Raw genomic sequence first — 18,503 nt, forward strand, 5'->3', positions numbered from 1 at the left:
CCTTATATAGGGGAGAGGGTGGCTTACAGGGGAAGAAACCCTAGGAAACCCTAATGGCATCTTTGACTAGACAAACTACTTTACAAAGCCTCTTTGGCTACCGGTGACGCCGATATGTCTTTAATCAGGAGTAGTGACATCCTCCGGTACCTTTTACGTCATCATCCTTCGCTCATCCTTGTCCTCTAGCTCTTGAGAGAATCTTTGACCAGTCTTGCCGACGTGCTACAGTGCAACTTGTACCGGTAATTCGGTACCTTCTTAGCCTATTCCGGTATACCCCTCCTGGGATACCAGTATAGATTTACTTAGCCAAAAGCTTAGCTTCACAGCACGGAATAATCTTTAAACCGGTACTTTGATAGCTCAAACCATCCGGTTTGGCATGCCTTTGGCCTACCGGGGGTCATCCCCCCAACATTAGTCCCCAAAGCTGGTATAGTCCGGTGGATCCTATCCAACGGACCATGCCAGGTTCCCGTCACTCAAGGTACCGGTTTAATCCTCGCGGCACCCGGTTCAAACTTTCAGACATCTCTGCCGGACTTTCTTTTTCATACCGATCCTTTCTGGTATCTTTGTCATTAAAACCTTCCTCGGTGAAATCGAGAATTTCTCGGATACAGTGCATGTCAGTGACATGCGCACTGTTTCTGACGCAGCAGTGTCAGGGGTCACTTCCCTTCGACTTCTGCGCTAGCATTTATGACGCCACACCGGATCTTCGTCGCCGTTCCGGATCCGTGCGGCCTTCCTATGGCATCTTGGTTTCTCGCGTTTATTTTCGCGCCACGTGGCGGCCCATGAGACGAAGCGCCGCGGCCCAGCGGTTGCCGGCCCACGAACACCACCTCCTACTTAAGGGCGCGGCGGTTCCACCCCCTCTTCTTCTTCGCATTCGCCAGTTCCAGAGCACTCAAAGCCCTCGCCTCTTGCGCTCCTGCTCCCATTGCTCTTCTGCGCCGTCGGCGTCCCCTTGCTCTCCGGCGAATCCTCGCGGAGAAGCTCTGCCAAGCCCGTTCGCTACTCTTCGCCGAGATTCGCCGGGGCTTTCTGCATTCTCCGGCCCAAGCTTCCCCACGGCTTCTTCCTCCTCGTCGCCGGTCGTCGCCCTTGGGTTGGTCCTTTGATCGATGCTCCTTTTCCTTCTTCGTCACCTTGTTCCCGGGTTGGTAGGATATTTATTTCTTCTTTTTCCTTTTTTTCTCTTACTCGTAGATCTTCGCGAGGGGCTAGTTTCTGGGAAAACTGTTTATAGGTAGATCTGAACTCCTTTTACCGGAATGTCTTCCGAGGATTACGAATCAGAGTCCGCGGCTAGCAGCCAGCAGAACGAGAGTCCCACCGCTTCTTCCGGAGGGGAGACTCCGGTGACCCCAGCTTTCGACGGGCTCACAGCTGACCTGGCCCAGATGGAAAACGACCCCGGCAGCTCCGCCCAGCATACCGGTAACCAAGGAGAAGCCGGCAGCTCGAGCCAGGGCGGCGGCATAGACTTGGACTCCTACACACGCGGGGCCTGGATGGGCTCCGACGTGACCCAAACAGAAATTGATGGGTTATACCGCTCCCGGAGGATACCGGAAGAGGTCTGGTGTCGCATCCCTGGCGAGGAGCTCCAGCCCGTGCCTCGGCCGGGAGAATACGTGGTCTTCGCCGCTCATTTTGAGCGCGGCTTTGGCCTTCCGGCGTCGGACTTCTTCCGGCGCTTCCTCAATTTTTACGAGCTTCAGCCCCACCATCTACCGGGCAACTCGATTTTTTATCTTTCTTCCTTCACCACCTTCATGGAGGGGTACACCGGTATCAATCCTTCTGTTGATAACTTTTCCTTCTTCTATTATCTCCGGAAGAATTCTCTTCAGGACAAGAAGCTTCCGCACCCCAAACCCTTCGTCAGGTGCGGGGGTTGCATCCTGTCTCCCCGTACCGGGAGCAATTTTTATAAGCTCCATGGTTTGGACTCTGTCCGGACCTGGCAAAAGACCTTCTTTTACGTCCGGAACGGCGGCCCGGAAGATTTCATTAATCTCCCGGCATATGTTCCCGGGCCGCCCTCCACGAAGAACTGGCTCTACAACCCGAAGGACGACAAGGAGTCCATCCGGATAGCCGGCTTCATCGACACTAACAAGGAGGAGACCAACCTCTGCGCGGAGGACCTGGTCCGAACTTTTCTCGCGCGCCGGGTGCTGCCCCTTCAGCGGCGCGCCCACAAGATCAGTCAGATGTCGGGCCTGATGGACCCGACAAGGATTACAACGCACCGGTTGAGCTCTTCTGACTTGGTCCTTAAGGCCAAGCAGATTTGCCAAAACCCGCTGAGCTCCAGCGGGAAATACGGGCTGGCTCCTTATAGCCGCAGCAACTCTCCCCCGCCCCGAGTAAGACCTCAGGATTTCCGGAAAGCTTTTACCGGCAAGATTACGAGTAGTGTGCTAACATCCTCTTTTTGTTTCAGAACTTCCGCCGAATCCGCCAGGAGGAGCCGGCATCTTTCACGCTTGACCGGATTTTCCGGGACGACCGCGACCTCGACCCTTACGCGAAGAGGCACGAGATGGGCCCAACGCACACCAAGCTTCCTGGTAACTTCGCAACTCCTCTTCCGACAATCGATTCCGGTTCTGACGATGAGGTCACCGTCCTTGAGGTATTTTACTCACTCGCTTCCCTTTAGGTGACTTCTACGTAGCTCCTGCCTCATCCGGCGCGAACCCTCAGGTTGTGGAGCGCGCGGTTCCGCTACAGACGGAAGTTGGCCAGGAGTTCCTGGACAACCTAACCTCGCGGGGGCGCAAGAATAAAGCTCCGGCTCCCGAGGCCGGTACCAGCCACGCTCCACCGGCTAAGCGCTCTAAGAAGGATGGCGGTGGCAAGCCCTTCACCACGAAGCGGTACCGCAGCCAGATGCCGGTAGCCAGCGGGTAAGCTTCCAGTTTTTCTTTCTCTCTGGCTTTCTGTTCGTGATTTACTTTTTCCGGTTGCTTTTTCTAACTCCTTTCTCTTTCTTTTCAGGCCTGCGCTTAGCCTCACAAAGAGCGCCACCGGCATGAGGCCAGAGACCTCCGAGGACGCCGCCAGGGACTCACCTCCTCCTCAACCAAGCCCGGTACCATCTGGTGCCGGCAAATCTCCTGCCTCCTCTCGGGGAGGTAACACAAGTGCGGGGTGCGCGGCCCCTGAACCTTCTGATCACCGCGCGGAGGAGGATTTATCTTCCCCTCCAGAAGTAGAAGACACCGGCGCCAGCAACATCGGCGCCAGCACTGAAGAAGCCGGGAAGGCGGAACCTTTGGTTCCCTCTCCACCCAAGAAGAAGAAGAAGAAGAAGAAGAAGAAGGCGACTGCCTCCCCCTCCAAGATCATGCCGGAGCCTTCCGCTCTGGCAACCTCTCCTCCGGCCAAGGGCACGCCGGAAGCCGCTGCGCCTACCAAGGAGGCAACGCCAAAACCTCCGGTAGCTCCTTCCGGCCAACCCGCTGATACGTCTCCGACGTATCGATAATTTCTTATGTTCCATGCCACATTATTGATGATATCTACATGTTTTATGCATACTTTATGTCATTATTATGCGTTTTCCGGAACTAACCTATTGACGAGATGTAATATCCCAGGTAATGGGGTTACAAAAATAGAGGAAACAGATGTGTGCATTGCATTCATGCATAGAAAATCTGGGGAATTTTCGCGCTTTAAAGTAAAACAGATCCACGATGACTCGAAGTTTCACTTGACCTTGGTGGAATTGAAGTAGCTCATCAAGTCAAGCGCTATAAACCTCAATGTGACCTTGCTTAAACCTTGTTTTGGGTAGAGATGATTTGATCCAAGGGGTTAGATCAAATGGAACTAGTAATCAACACAACAATACTTTACTCAATGATCAATTACTTGATCTTATAAAGATTACAATATGGTAATCCTTGTCATAATATATGAACACCAGTTCAATTACAAATCAAGTAACAATAAAATTGAGAAACCATTCTTCCCTCATCTTCTCCATGTCTTAAACTAATCCTTGATCCTATCATGAACCTCATGGTATCCATTCCATTTCAACATTGGAATAATAACAAGGAGATCCACTCAAGAAATATAATTCTTCTCTATTCCAAATAGTTATACATCAAACCTAGAGAGGTGAGAGTTCTATTATAATTATTAAAGAAGCAATAACAAAACTTGAGTTAAACCTTGGATATACATCCAAGTATTCAAATCATCATCTTCAAGACAACCCTAGAGAGAGATAACCATTAACGTTAAACATAGATCTTGATGATCACATCAACCTCTATGGAGCCTAATATTAGGTTAGCATTGAAGTCCTTCCCAAATGAGAGAGACCATCCATACTAATCCTAGTTCTATCTACTCAAATATCCAAATGGTTAAACCATCAGTTCTTCAGGGAACTTTAAGTAAATATCTCAGGCATTTTCCTGGGATATAAAACTATTGAGACAACCATGACCATCCTAGAAAGTAAAATAGAAGTGATATATCTTAGTTGATCAAGACAATGCTTGATCATGGAAGTGAGAACCCATTCCATTAGAAATAATGTAGGAAGCCAAACCTTGATCATTATAAATTGAGTGATGCTCGTAAACCCTAAGAACTTGAGGTATTGAGAATAAACCCTAATAGGATAAATAGATATCATTCACCACATGAAATCATAGGGAGGTAACTAGTAAGCAACCCTAGAATTATATTCCAACCTTTACTTGTGAAACACTTGGTGAACATCAGTAGAATCCTACCATATCTATACTTCATAAATCAAAGAACCTAAGAAAACCTTAGAGTAAAACTCCATACTCATTATGGTGAGAAACCATCAATCCATTTGACCAAAGTTAACTATAAAAAGAATTATTACCAATATAGTTACTTTAATGATAAATTGGGGATAATAATAGAAGTTGATTGGTAGAAGATAAAATCAATTCTCAGATCCTTCACAACTAAATAGAATAATAATAATTAAAGTAAGTAATCATCTTATTTTGGTTAAGGGAGATTAAAACCTAGCAAATGCAATGTGATGGCATCTCAATTCTACCACCCGAAATTATACCATAAACCTAGTTCACATTTGAGTTCCAAACCACATGCTATTAGGTGAATATAATTAGGACCCTAGAATTACTCATTAGCTAAATTCTATGCTTCACTAATTAAACCTAAGAAACATCTAGTGCTTATACTCACAATTAAAACCCATGTGTGGTGAATAACCACTCATACCAACCATTGATCTATATAATTAAGACCCAACCTTGAAGAGAGTAATATCTACTCTAGATAATTCAAAGTGTTAATAGACCATAACACAAATGCTAATGAATATGGGTTACCATCAAACCTACAAAACCTTAAATAAAATGTTGCTCACATGAACTAACATGCAAGTGATTAATTTGTCAAATAGAAACCAAGCACTAATAACAATTTATGAGATACTCTGAGTTAACAAAATTAACTCCAATCATTCCAAAAGTTCTAATCTATAAAGAAAAGGAAATTTAATTAAGAAAATAAACTCATGTCCATTAGCTATTTTGAGAAATTCTACATGTATTAAATTTAATCAAATATAAAATACTTTCTACAAATAAGAAAGTGGTGAAATAGTTACTGTACTATATGCTTATTGAAATAACACAATTGAGACACCTGCCAGAAACAATAGAATTCAAACATGAGTTCAATTTGGTAAATTTGAAAACAGAAAATTATATAAAACAGAAAATAAATAAAAGAGAAAAAGGAGAGAGTCTCACCTGGACCTTACCTGGCCGTGCAGCCCACCCACGCTGGCCCAGCACAGCCCAAACCAGCCCATCACGAAACGGTCTCCAAATTAGAAGACAATCGTCTTCGTTCTCCTTCCCGAGCTCGCCACCGCGTCTGTGCCAGTCGGCCACGACCTCGTCACCGATAAGGATGTGCGCGGACGCCAGAGACCCGCTCAACAACAAATTCAAGACTCGCCGCGTCCGAGCTGATCCAAATACGAGTGGAATCGTGCCAGAAACCCCGCCGATGTCACCGCCACAGCTGTGCCGTCACCGGCGACGTGCCGTCGTCTCAGAGCACGCCACGGGCTATAAAACCACCGAGAGGAGCATCGTGGAGTGCTTGATATTCGCCACCTCACCACAATCTCTCTCGGAACCTCAATCTCTCTCCATTTTCTCCACACACCGGGTCGTCTGTCGGATCCTTCTCCGGCTAGCCGTCGATGAAGACGAACCGAAGGTCCATGGTGTGGCTCTGGAGCTTCGCCAAGATGAGGAGAGCATTCCAGTACAAGGAATCGAGCCGAATCATTCTCTATCGAGCCAATTTGAAGATCTTCCTGCGCCGGTGATCGCCGGTATCGGCGAAACTCAGCTCGAATCCGCCCCCAATCCTCACCGGCGACTACACCATCAGCCTCAGGGTAAGAATACGCATCCAGGGCTCCCTTAATTGCATCGTTCAGCATGCAGTAGGCCAATTTTGAGACCTCGCCGGATTTGCTCCGCCGCGGGTTGGTTCTCCGGCTATGCTCCGGTGCCCCACTCGAGAAACCAACACCACCAAGAAACTCAGTGCGTCACGGGGAGTGCGTAGACGTTCGTTTCGCGTCCGGGGTTGCCTTAAATCGGCGGCGCCGTCATCGGCTGTCCGCCGGCGTTGAGCCGCCGGCATGATCTACGTGGCCGTGGGGCCGTCTCGAGTCTTTGACCAGTCGTTGCCTGCGTGGCAACTGACTTGGTCAATGACCCCACCAGTCAGTCTCGGTAGGTATAATCCAACCGGTATCTTTAGTTATTGTTGTTTAAAATTAAATTCCAGAAAATTACTGCAACTTCAAATAAATCTAGATAATTCAATTTAAGTCAGAAAAATATAAATAAGATATTAAAATTCTTAGAAAAGAAAACTCTATCCAATAAAAATATAAAATGAAATTTTTATTTTTAATAAAAATTCAATTATTTTATACTTGTTATTTAAGCCTTTTCCTTTAATTCTAAATGCAATTAAAAATTCAGAAATTAGAAAAACTTCATAAAATAAATAAAAACCAGTAAGAAAATAAGGAAAACATTAAAATTAATTTTCCTTTACCATTAACTTATTAAATCCTTATTAGGAGGATTTTAAACCCTAATTAATAATTATCTTAATTATTAATCCATTATAAAAATAATAAAAAGCCAAATTCAATATTATTTTTATTTCTAAGTTATTAATAACTTCAAATTTATAATGAAGTTATTAATCCAATAATTATAGGGTGATTAGGAAACCCTAGTTCCATTATAAATAAAGTGATAACCTCATCATTTCATGTGACTCCTAAAACCCTAAATTAATTAGGAACCCTAGTTCCATTATTACATGTGAACCCTAATTTGCTTCTAACCTAAACCCAAGGTTAGAACAGGTGATCATGGTACTTTATTTCAAATCATAGAGCCATCATTAGCAACTAAAAGACATACCTATGTCCACATAAAATGTAGAACCCTATCACTAGCAATTTTGTATTCCATCTATGCATACCACTAAACCTAGTTGATCAAATAGGGTCAACCAAATGCAAACCCTAGCTCATATCCTTAGAATTATCATCTTTAAGTAACTTTAATTAGCATCACACCATAGTGATGAATCCTAATAGCAACCATGCCAGTATCTTGCATTACCTAACCATACCCCACTAAACCCTATTAGTGTGAGATAATTATTAATCCTCCTATTTAGGAAACCACCATTCCTTACTTAGTAGATCCAATAGTAAACCCTAGATACCACACCAATAATTGAAATACTTCTTATTACCTAAGAAGTATGTTCTTCAAAAGTTATTCTTTTGAAGTAAAGAAAGAATCATCACCAACCTCGCTTATAAAGACCTATCAACCTTAGCTAGCTATCATTAGCAAGATAAACCAACCTTGACAACAACCATGTATAATGAATTGCTTAGGATGCCTAGGCTTATCTTAACCTTACAAGCCCTAGGTATTGACGAATCCAACTTTGTTGGGATCCATTCAAAACCTATTCCGAGCAACTAAATGAAACCATAGTCAACCATAGAACCCCATTAACCTAATTATCATACTTGTTCTTTATTTAAGAACATGTTCTTCAAAAGTTATCCTTTTAAAGTATATGACAATTAATCATTAACCATGCCATATAGTACTAAAACTGACCACTGTTCTTTACTTGTTAAACATTAAGCCAATTATCATTCTTTGTGTGCTCAATTGATTACTATGCCTTATTATCTCCCTGTTATAATACCAAGTAATCCTACCTGAATAAGAACCTTGTTTGTGAATCACTCTAAAAAGTGCAACACACCCTAAACCAATCATTACAACTCACTGATCCTAAATCATCGGGGTTAGGTCACGCTTAGAGCGATTGCATCTCATACTTATGCATTTTTTGCATCCTTGCCAATCTTTTAAACATCGTCCTTACCGGACGATGATGCTATTTCAGAATTTGGAGTTATTGCGTGTCGAAGACCTTGCCTGCATAATCTTGCAGTCAAGAAAGGCAAGTTCATCACTTGCTCATGCCATTTGAGTATTTCTATCAAATTACTTGCAAAGTATTATGGTTATCACTATTGCATAAAAATCAAAACCACTATTTTCATAACTATGAATATGACTATGTGGTGGGCAATGGAACCATGGATTGTGTTGATATGGTGGAGGTTCCATTGCACGGGTTTATATCCATCTAGGATTAAACAACAAATGTCGCCGAGTGATTCTTGTGCCGTAATACCCGTGTTAACCATAAGATCCGGAGTGGGATGGAGTAGTCAAAAGTGTTTCCACCTCTCGTTCATCAACGGATGCGCTTACCGTAGCGGTTGTGTACGGCGGAACAACCGGAGGGTGGGGATCCCATTCTAATTCCCCACGGTAAAGCATTGCTTGCCGTAGCAGCTTGTGTCTTGCGGAACAACCGGAGGGTGGGGATCCCATTCTAATTCCCCACGGTAATGCGGTCTATGATGGGTTGCAGCTACCGGCGTAGGAGTGTATGGTAGAGCCCAGCGACTGTCGTCGTGGTCGGGGTCCACCCTGAAATTACGGGAATAATGGGACCGGCGTGGACCCAGGGTCGGGGCATGCAACAAAGGGTGGGTGTTCGAGGTAGCGGAGGAACATGATTGGCTAGACCTTATACCGGGCCTCACACCAAAGGAAGTGTGGACGGGAAAGCTGCCCGGTTGGCACCAAGGTTAAGATCTCTTATGGGTAAAGCAACACACCTCTGCAGAGTGTAAAGAACCGTGACTCGTCACTCCCGTTCGGGATATGGAGCTGCGAACGCGGCCGGAAAGGAGCTCCATGAAGTTCTAGTAAACCGGTGAAGGCTGACGGACATAGTTCTTCCGAATAAAAGCAACCTTTTGAAGAAATGGTTATGAAAACTTGCATTGGTATTAGACTTTACGGTCTAATGCCGTAGCTAGTGCATTAAACACCTCTTTCCTATAATGAACTTGTTGAGTACGCTCGTACTCATCCCACTCTTAAATCCCCAGCTAGGAATGGAGGCATCGAAGGAGGATCTACAGTGCAACTCAAAGGCCGAGGAGTCAACAACTACTTCAAGAGACAGGACCCCGTCAGTGGAGTCAGATACCACATCCAAGAAAACCTAGTTTAGCCATAGAAGGGAACTAGCTTCCTAAACCTAGCTCCTATTTAGCTAGAGTCTATTCTTAGCCTCTGTAGTTAGTGAAATACTCTACAAATAGAGTTCGTGATAAGACTAGACTACGAGTCGTTCTTCCGGAGTTTATTTGCGGTTTTACCTCATTGTAAAGTAGGAGAGTCTGTGATGATCTTATGTAACGAGTCGATGTTGTAATTCTATAGACATGCCTTGGACCCGCATATGTTTCTGTTGTACCACTCTGAGCGATATAATACCCGTGGAACTGTGTTTCATTGGTGTTATATCAGACTTGCATACTACACCATGCAGTGGTATGCCGGGTCACCACAGTTAGTATCAGAGCAAATGCTTTGACCTTAGGATTAAAACCCTTTAAAGGAGACCTATAGGATTGGTAGTGTATATAGGAAGTTGTCTTAGGAAACCAAATATTCTTATGACTTGAGATGGATATTCACTTGAGAATAATCCTGACACACTCGAGTCAAACTTTCCTTCCTATTCTTCCTAAGTGAAGTCAGTTAACTAATCCCAAACATATAGTACACCATTACATCCTAAAATAATTATGAGTAGACCACGAGTTGGTATACAATACATGGTAGTCCAAAGAGAGGATACAACCATAAGGAAGATATCCTAGTGGAAGATGTGTACCAACATATGTTATGATTAAGTAAGAGTTATCCAGACTGGTAATAGGAGTTATATCAATTGATGAAGATAATTAAGATATCCTAATAGAAGATGTAGACCCAGATAAGTAATGAGTAAGTAAAATTATCTAGACGTGTGAAACAAATTGATAGTAAGTGATAACTATGAGTCATATGGGGTAGTATAGACCATGATGAGTCAATCATGGGAGATAAGGAAGAGAGATATGAATAAAATATGATTACTTACATGGTAGAGTTGTTAATCATATATGATTCACCTGAGAATCATTATGTGATGGAATAGAACATTATAAGTATTTTGGAGGAGTACAATAAGAAGTCAAGTGCTAAACAATAGTGCAAGAATTATGTCCCAAAACCATGGGAACTGTGTCAAGAACATTAGGTCCATAGCCTTACGATACAATAACTTGGAAGTATAGGAGCTATATTCCAATAGTTATGTGTCTAGAATAGTGATGTTAGAACCAAACCTATCATTGAAGTAGTTCTCAACAAAATGGAAGATAAGTAGTACTTCCAGAGAAAACTAGGTTAACTTTAACTATCCTAGGCCACTTTGTTTCAAGTTTATCACATTGCAAATGTGCAATTACGGTAAATGTTGAGATAAATAGTAGAAATCCACATATTCGTGCTAAGTATCACGATACAAACCTATCTTATGTGGTGTTATATACTACACATCAGAGCCTGATGTTTAGAGATGTCATACTCAACTATTTTATTCAGGCTTATGATGGTGTGTACTATAAACACAAAGCTGAATCTTCTTGGATTTTATTGGATTTTCATTGTTTGACTAGATCCATACATGAAGTTTGACTTTGATATGCAAATGCATTGCTATATCAAGTTCTTACTTAATGCTATAGATCTAGAGGGTAATGATATTCGTGTGAGGAAGTGACGAATTCAGTATATTTTGAAGACAAGATGAAGGTTCATCAGATAAAGGAAACAAAGTTGTGGGAAGCAACCACAATACTGCGAAGAAAGTGCCAATCAACATTCATGCTTTACCTCAACGAGAGGAGTACTTTAGTACATGAGAAGCATGAAGGTAAGAAATATGGTGATTATGGTGAAGCTGAAGCAGATCCATAGTCCGCATGGAAGAGGGAATGCATGGGAAATCACTTAGGATACTATATTCATAGTGTCAGCTAGTGGTTTTCTTGCAACAATAAACCCTCGAAGAAAGGAAGATGACATATGAAATCATAGCAGACATAAGAAGACCATAGTCGATATCAGAAGACCACAATAGGTATATTATCAATACTGCAAGATAAAGTAGAAGATGTCTCGTCCAGTTGATCAGAACCTATAATAGAATCCATTTTTAGTTATCAAATAGCCACAGTTGGTATAATAACCATAGTTGGTATCAGTTGGTATTACAAATAGTCCACGATTTAATTAGTTGTAACAAAAGTTTGTGAACAAATAAAAATTTTGTTAGCCAAATAACAGTGACCTATAATCATTTAGTCGAATGATTAACATAGGATGTCCACAATTGAGTGGATGCACCACAAATATTCTTCACAAGACCTAGAAGAGTACAAACCATAAACTAGACCTAGACCAATATTCTAATCAAAAGTCCAATAGTTGGAAGAAACAGAGTTGAAGACCATAAGAAAACTTAAAGGGGTAGAGTAAAGATTGAGTTGGATGTAAAATAACTCAATACTTTAAGCAAGATAGAAGAAGAAGGTCTGAACTAAGAGGAAGTTCGATCTTATTTTCATAAGATTATTGAACACTACCTTCGAGAAAGATGTCAGACCAAAAGCAGAGATTCATACCTTGAGGAAGTAAGAAGTGGACTATAACTTGAGAAAGTGGGTAGTATTTACTCAGAAGTACGAAAGCTCAAGTAAGTTAAGCATAAAGAAGTTGGACGAAGAAAATACCATAAACCAAATACAGCTCAAGAAGGCCAAAGACTGAAGTAGATTGACCATACCAAAACTAAAGTCTAATTGAATGATTCCTTTCATGGAACCTAAATAACCCAAAATAGTTAGAGGTATCAACTATAAACCATGATTGGATGGACTAAATGAGTCTAATCCATTCTTAGGAAAATAAACCATCACAATCAATTCCATAGTTAGGACCCATTAAGTAACATTACTGCAATTTTGATGGTAAGGGAAAACAAAGACCTATTTTATCAAATAGGAGAATGTTATCCAATTAGTCCTCAATAAAGACTGCCCAGGACAAGAAGAAGTCCCAATCATTGAATCTTCAATGAGATAGGAAACAAGATTATAATAGTTGGAAGAAATCAATGAATCAAAGTAAGAGCCATGGTTCAGAGACAAGTATTATTAGATTCCAGAAAAAAATCATAGAACTGGAGTAAGAAATTAATGTTCAAAGACATACACTAATGGATTCCAGGAAGAATCTGGACAAGGGATATATTCAATTATATCCAGTGAGATCACCACGGAGTTCGAGAAAAGAAGTAGTCTGTACAAGTCAGGTCCACACTCCGAAACGTAGGAGAGTTCAAACTTCGAGGACGAAGTTTAGTTTAAGGGGTAGAGACTGTAATATCCCAGGTAATGGGGTTACAAAAATAGAGGAAACAGATGTGTGCATTGCATTCATGCATAGAAAATGCAGGGAATTTTCGCGCTTTAAAGTAAAACGATCACGATGAATCGAAGTTTCACTTGACCTTGGTGGAATTGAAGTAGCTCATCAAGTCAAGCGCTATAAACCTCAATGTGACCTTGCTTAAACCTTGTTTTGGGTAGAGATGATTTGATCCAAGGGGTTAGATAAAATGGAACTAGTAATCAACACAACAACACTTTACTCAATGATCAATTACTTGATCTTATAAAGATTACAATATGGTAATCCTTGTCATAATATATGAACACCAGTTCAATTACAAATCAAGTAACAATAAAATTGAGAAACCATTCTTCCCTCATCTTCTCCATGTCTTAAACTAATCCTTGATCCTATCATGAACCTCATGGTATCCATTCCATTTCAACATTGGAATAATAACAAGGAGATCCACTCAAGAAATATAATTCTTCTCTATTCCAAATAGTTATACATCAAACCTAGAGAGGTGAGAGTTCTATTATAATTATTAAAGAAGCAATAACAAAACTTGAGTTAAACCTTGGATATACATCCAAGTATTCAAATCATCATCTTCAAGACAACCCTAGAGAGAGATAACCATTAACGTTAAACATAGATCTTGATGATCACATCAACCTCTATGGAGCCTAATATTAGGTTAGCATTGAAGTCCTTCCCAAATGAGAGAGACCATCCATACTAATCCTAGTTCTATCTACTCAAATATCCAAATGGTTAAACCATCGAGTTCTTCAGGGAACTTTAAGTAAATATCTCAGGCATTTTCCTGGGATATAAAACTATTGAGACAACCATGACCATCCTAGAAAGTAAAATAGAAGTGATATATCTTAGTTGATCAAGACAATGCTTGATCATGGAAGTGAGAACCCATTCCATTAGAAATAATGTAGGAAGCCAAACCTTGATCATTATAAATTGAGTGATGCTCAGTAAACCCTAAGAACTTGAGGTATTGAGAATAAACCCTAATAGGATAAATAGATATCATTCACCACATGAAATCATAGGGAGGTAACTAGTAAGCAACCCTAGAATTATATTCCAACCTTTACTTGTGAAACACTTGGTGAACATCAGTAGAATCCTACCATATCTATACTTCATAAATCAAAGAACCTAAGAAAACCTTAGAGTAAAACTTCATACTCATTATGGTGAGAAACCATCAATCCATTTGACCAAAGTTAACTATAAAAAGAATTATTACCAATATAGTTACTTTAATGATAAATTGGGGATAATAATAGAAGTTGATTGGTAGAAGATAAAATCAATTCTCAGATCCTTCACAACTAAATAGAATAATAATAATTAAAGTAAGTAATCATCTTATTTTGGTTAAGGGAGATTAAAACCTAGCAAATGCAATGTGATGGCATCTCAATTCTACCACCCAGAATTATACCATAAACCTAGTTCACATTTGAGTTCCAAACCACATGCTATTAGGTGAATATAATTAGGACCCTAGAATTACTCATTAGCTAAATTCTATGCTTCACTAATTAAACCTAAGAAACATCTAGTGCTTATACTCACAATTAAAACCCATGTGTGGTGAATAACCACTCATACCAACCATTGATCTATATAATTAAGACCCAACCTTGAAGAGAGTAATATCTACTCTAGATAATTCAAAGTGTTAATAGACCATAACACAAATGCTAATGAATATGGGTTACCATCAAACCTACAAAACCTTAAATAAAATGTTGCTCACATGAACTAACATGCAAGTGATTAATTTGTCAAATAGAAACCAAGCACTAATAACAATTTATGAGATACTCTGAGTTAACAAAATTAACTCCAATCATTCCAAAAGTTCTAATCTATAAAGAAAAGGAAATTTAATTAAGAAAATAAACTCATGTCCATTAGATATTTTGAGAAATTCTACATGTATTAAATTTAATCAAATATAAAATACTTTCTACAAATAAGAAAGTGGTGAAATAGTTACTGTACTATATGCTTATTGAAATAACACAATTGAGACACCTGCCAGAAACAATAGAATTCAAACATGAGTTCAATTTGGTAAATTTGAAAACAGAAAATTATATAAAACGAGAAAATAAATAAAAGAGAAAAAGGAGAGAGTCTCACCTGGACCTTACCCGGCCGTGCGGCCCACGAGCAGCCCACCCACGGCGGCCCGGCCACGAGCCCAAACCAGCCCATCATGAAACGGTCTCCAAATTAGAAGACAATCGTCTTCGTTCTCCTTCCCGAGCTTGCCACCGCGTCTGTGCCAGTCGGCCACGACCTCGTCGCCGATAAGGATGTGCGCGGACGCCAGAGACCCGCTCAACAACAAATTCAAGACTCGCCGCGTCCGAGCTGATCCAAATACGAGTGGAATCGTGCCAGAAACCCCGCCAATGTCACCGCCACAGCTGTGCCGTCACCGGCGACGTGCCGTCATCTCAGAGCACGCCACGGGCTATAAAACCACCGAGAGGAGCATCGTGGAGTGCTCGATCTTCGACACCTCACCACAATCTCTCTCAGAACCTCAATCTCTCTCCATTTTCTCCACACACCGGGGTCGCTGTCGGATCCTTCTCCGGCTAGCCGTCGATGAAGACGAACCGAAGGTCCATGGTGTGGCTCTGGAGCTTCGCCAAGATGAGGAGAGCATTCCAGTACAAGGAATCGAGCCGAATCATTCTCTATCGAGCCAATTTGAAGATCTTCCTGCGCCGGTGATCGCCGGTATCGGCGAAACTCAGCTCGAATCCGCCCCCAATCCTCACCGGCGACTACACCATCAGCCTCAGGGTAAGAATACGCGTCCAGGGCTCCCTTAATTGCATCGTTCAGCATGCAGTAGGCCAATTTTGAGACCTCGCCGGATTTTCTCCGCTGCGGGTTGGTTCTCCGGCGATGCTCCGGTGCCCCACTCGAGAAACCAACACCACCAAGAAACTCAGTGCGTCACGGGGAGTGCGTAGACGTTCGTTTCGCGTCCGGGGTTGCCTTAAATCGGCGGCGCCGTCATCGGTTGTCCGCCGGCGTTGAGCCGCCGGCATGATCTACGTGGCCGTGGGGCCGTCTCGAGTCTTTGACCGGTCGTTGCTCAGCGTGGCAACTGACTTGGTCAATGACCCCACCAGTCAGTCTTGGTAGGTATAATCCAACCGGTATCTTTAGTTATTGTTGTTTAAAATTAAATTCCAGAAAATTACTGCAACTTCAAATAAATCTAGATAATCCAATTTAAGTCAGAAAAATATAAATAAGATATTAAAATTCTTAGAAAAGAAAACTCTATCCAATAAAAATATAAAATGAAATTTTTATTTTTAATAAAAATTCAATTATTTTATACTTGTTATTTAAGCCTTTTCCTTTAATTCTAAATGCAATTAAAAATTCAGAAATTAGAAAAACTTCATAAAATAAATAAAAACCAGTAAGAAAATAAGGAAAACATTAAAATTAATTTTCCTTTACCATTAACTTATTAAATCCTTATTAGGAGGATTTTAAACCCTAATTAATAATTATCTTAATTATTAATCCATTATAAAAATAATAAAAAGCCAAATTCAATATTATTTTTATTTCTAAGTTATTAATAACTTCAAATTTATAATGAAGTTATTAATCCAATAATTATAGGGTGATTAGGAAACCCTAGTTCCATTATAAATAAAGTGATAACCTCATCATTTCATGTGACTCCTAAAACCCTAAATTAATTAGGAACCCTAGTTCCATTATTACATGTGAACCCTAATTTGCTTCTAACCTAAACCCAAGGTTAGAACAGGTGATCATGGTACTTTATTTCAAATCATAGAGCCATCATTAGCAACTAAAAGACATACCTATGTCCACATAAAATGTAGAACCCTATCACTAGCAATTTTGTATTCCATCTATGCATACCACTAAACCTAGTTGATCAAATAGGGTCAACCAAATGCAAACCCTAGCTCATATCCTTAGAATTATCATCTTTAAGTAACTTTAATTAGCATCACACCATAGTGATGAATCCTAATAGCAACCATGCCAGTATCTTGCATTACCTAACCATACCCCACTAAACCCTATTAGTGTGAGATAATTATTAATCCTCCTATTTAGGAAACCACCATTCCTTACTTAGTAGATCCAATAGTAAACCCTAGATACCACACCAATAATTGAAATACTTCTTATTACCTAAGAAGTATGTTCTTCAAAAGTTATTCTTTTGAAGTAAAGAAGGAATCATCACCAACCCTGCTTATAAAGACCTATCAACCTTAGCTAGCTATCATTAGCAAGATAAACCAACCTTGACAACAACCATGTATAATGAATTGCTTAGGATGCCTAGGCTTATCTTAACCTTACAAGCCCTAGGTATTGACGAATCCAACTTTGTTGGGATCCATTCAAAACCTATTCCAGCAACTAAATGAAACCATAGTCAACCATAGAACCCCATTAACCTAATTATCATACTTGTTCTTTATTTAAGAACATGTTCTTCAAAAGTTATCCTTTTAAAGTATATGACAATTAATCATTAACCATGCCATATAGTACTAAAACCGACCACGTTGTTCTTTACTTGTTAAACATTAAGCCAATTATCATTCTTTGTGTGCTCAATTGATTACTATGCCTTATTATCTCCACTGTTATAATGCCAAGTAATCCTACCTGAATAAGAACCTTGTTTGTGAATCACTCTAAAAAGTGCAACACACCCTAAACCAATCATTACAACTCACTGATCCTAAATCATCGGGGTTAGGTCACGCTTAGAGCGATTGCATCTCATACTTATGCATTTTTTGCATCCTTGCCAATCTTTTAAACATCGTCCTTACCGGACGATGATGCTATTTCAGAATTTGGAGTTATTGCGTGTCGAAGACCTTGCACGCATAATCTTGCGGTCAAGAAAGGCAAGTTCATCACTTGCTCATGCCATTTGAGTATTTCTATCAAATTACTTGCAAAGTATTATGGTTATCACTATTGCATAAAAATCAAAACCACTATTTTCATAACTATGAATATGACTATGTGGTGGGCAATGGAACCATGGATTGTGTTGATATGGTGGAGGTTCCATTGCACGGGTTTATATCCATCTAGGATTAAACAACAAATGTCGCCGATGATTCTTGTGCCGTAATACCCGTGTTAACCATAAGATCCGGAGTGGGATGGAGTAGTCAAAAGTGTTTCCACCTCTCGTTCATCAACGGATGCGCTTACCGTAGCGGTTGTGTACGGCGGAACAACCGGAGGGTGGGGATCCCATTCTAATTCCCCACGGTAAAGCATTGCTTGCCGTAGCGGTTGTGTCTTGCGGAACAACCGGAGGGTGGGGATCCCATTCTAATTCCCCACGGTAATGCGGTCTATGATGGGTTGCGGCTACCGGCGTAGGAGTGTATGGTAGAGCCCAGCACACGTCGTCGTGGTCGGGGTCCA

This window comes from Lolium rigidum, chromosome 4 (assembly GCF_022539505.1).
Source record: "Lolium rigidum isolate FL_2022 chromosome 4, APGP_CSIRO_Lrig_0.1, whole genome shotgun sequence".
Classification (NCBI taxonomy): domain Eukaryota; kingdom Viridiplantae; phylum Streptophyta; class Magnoliopsida; order Poales; family Poaceae; genus Lolium; species Lolium rigidum.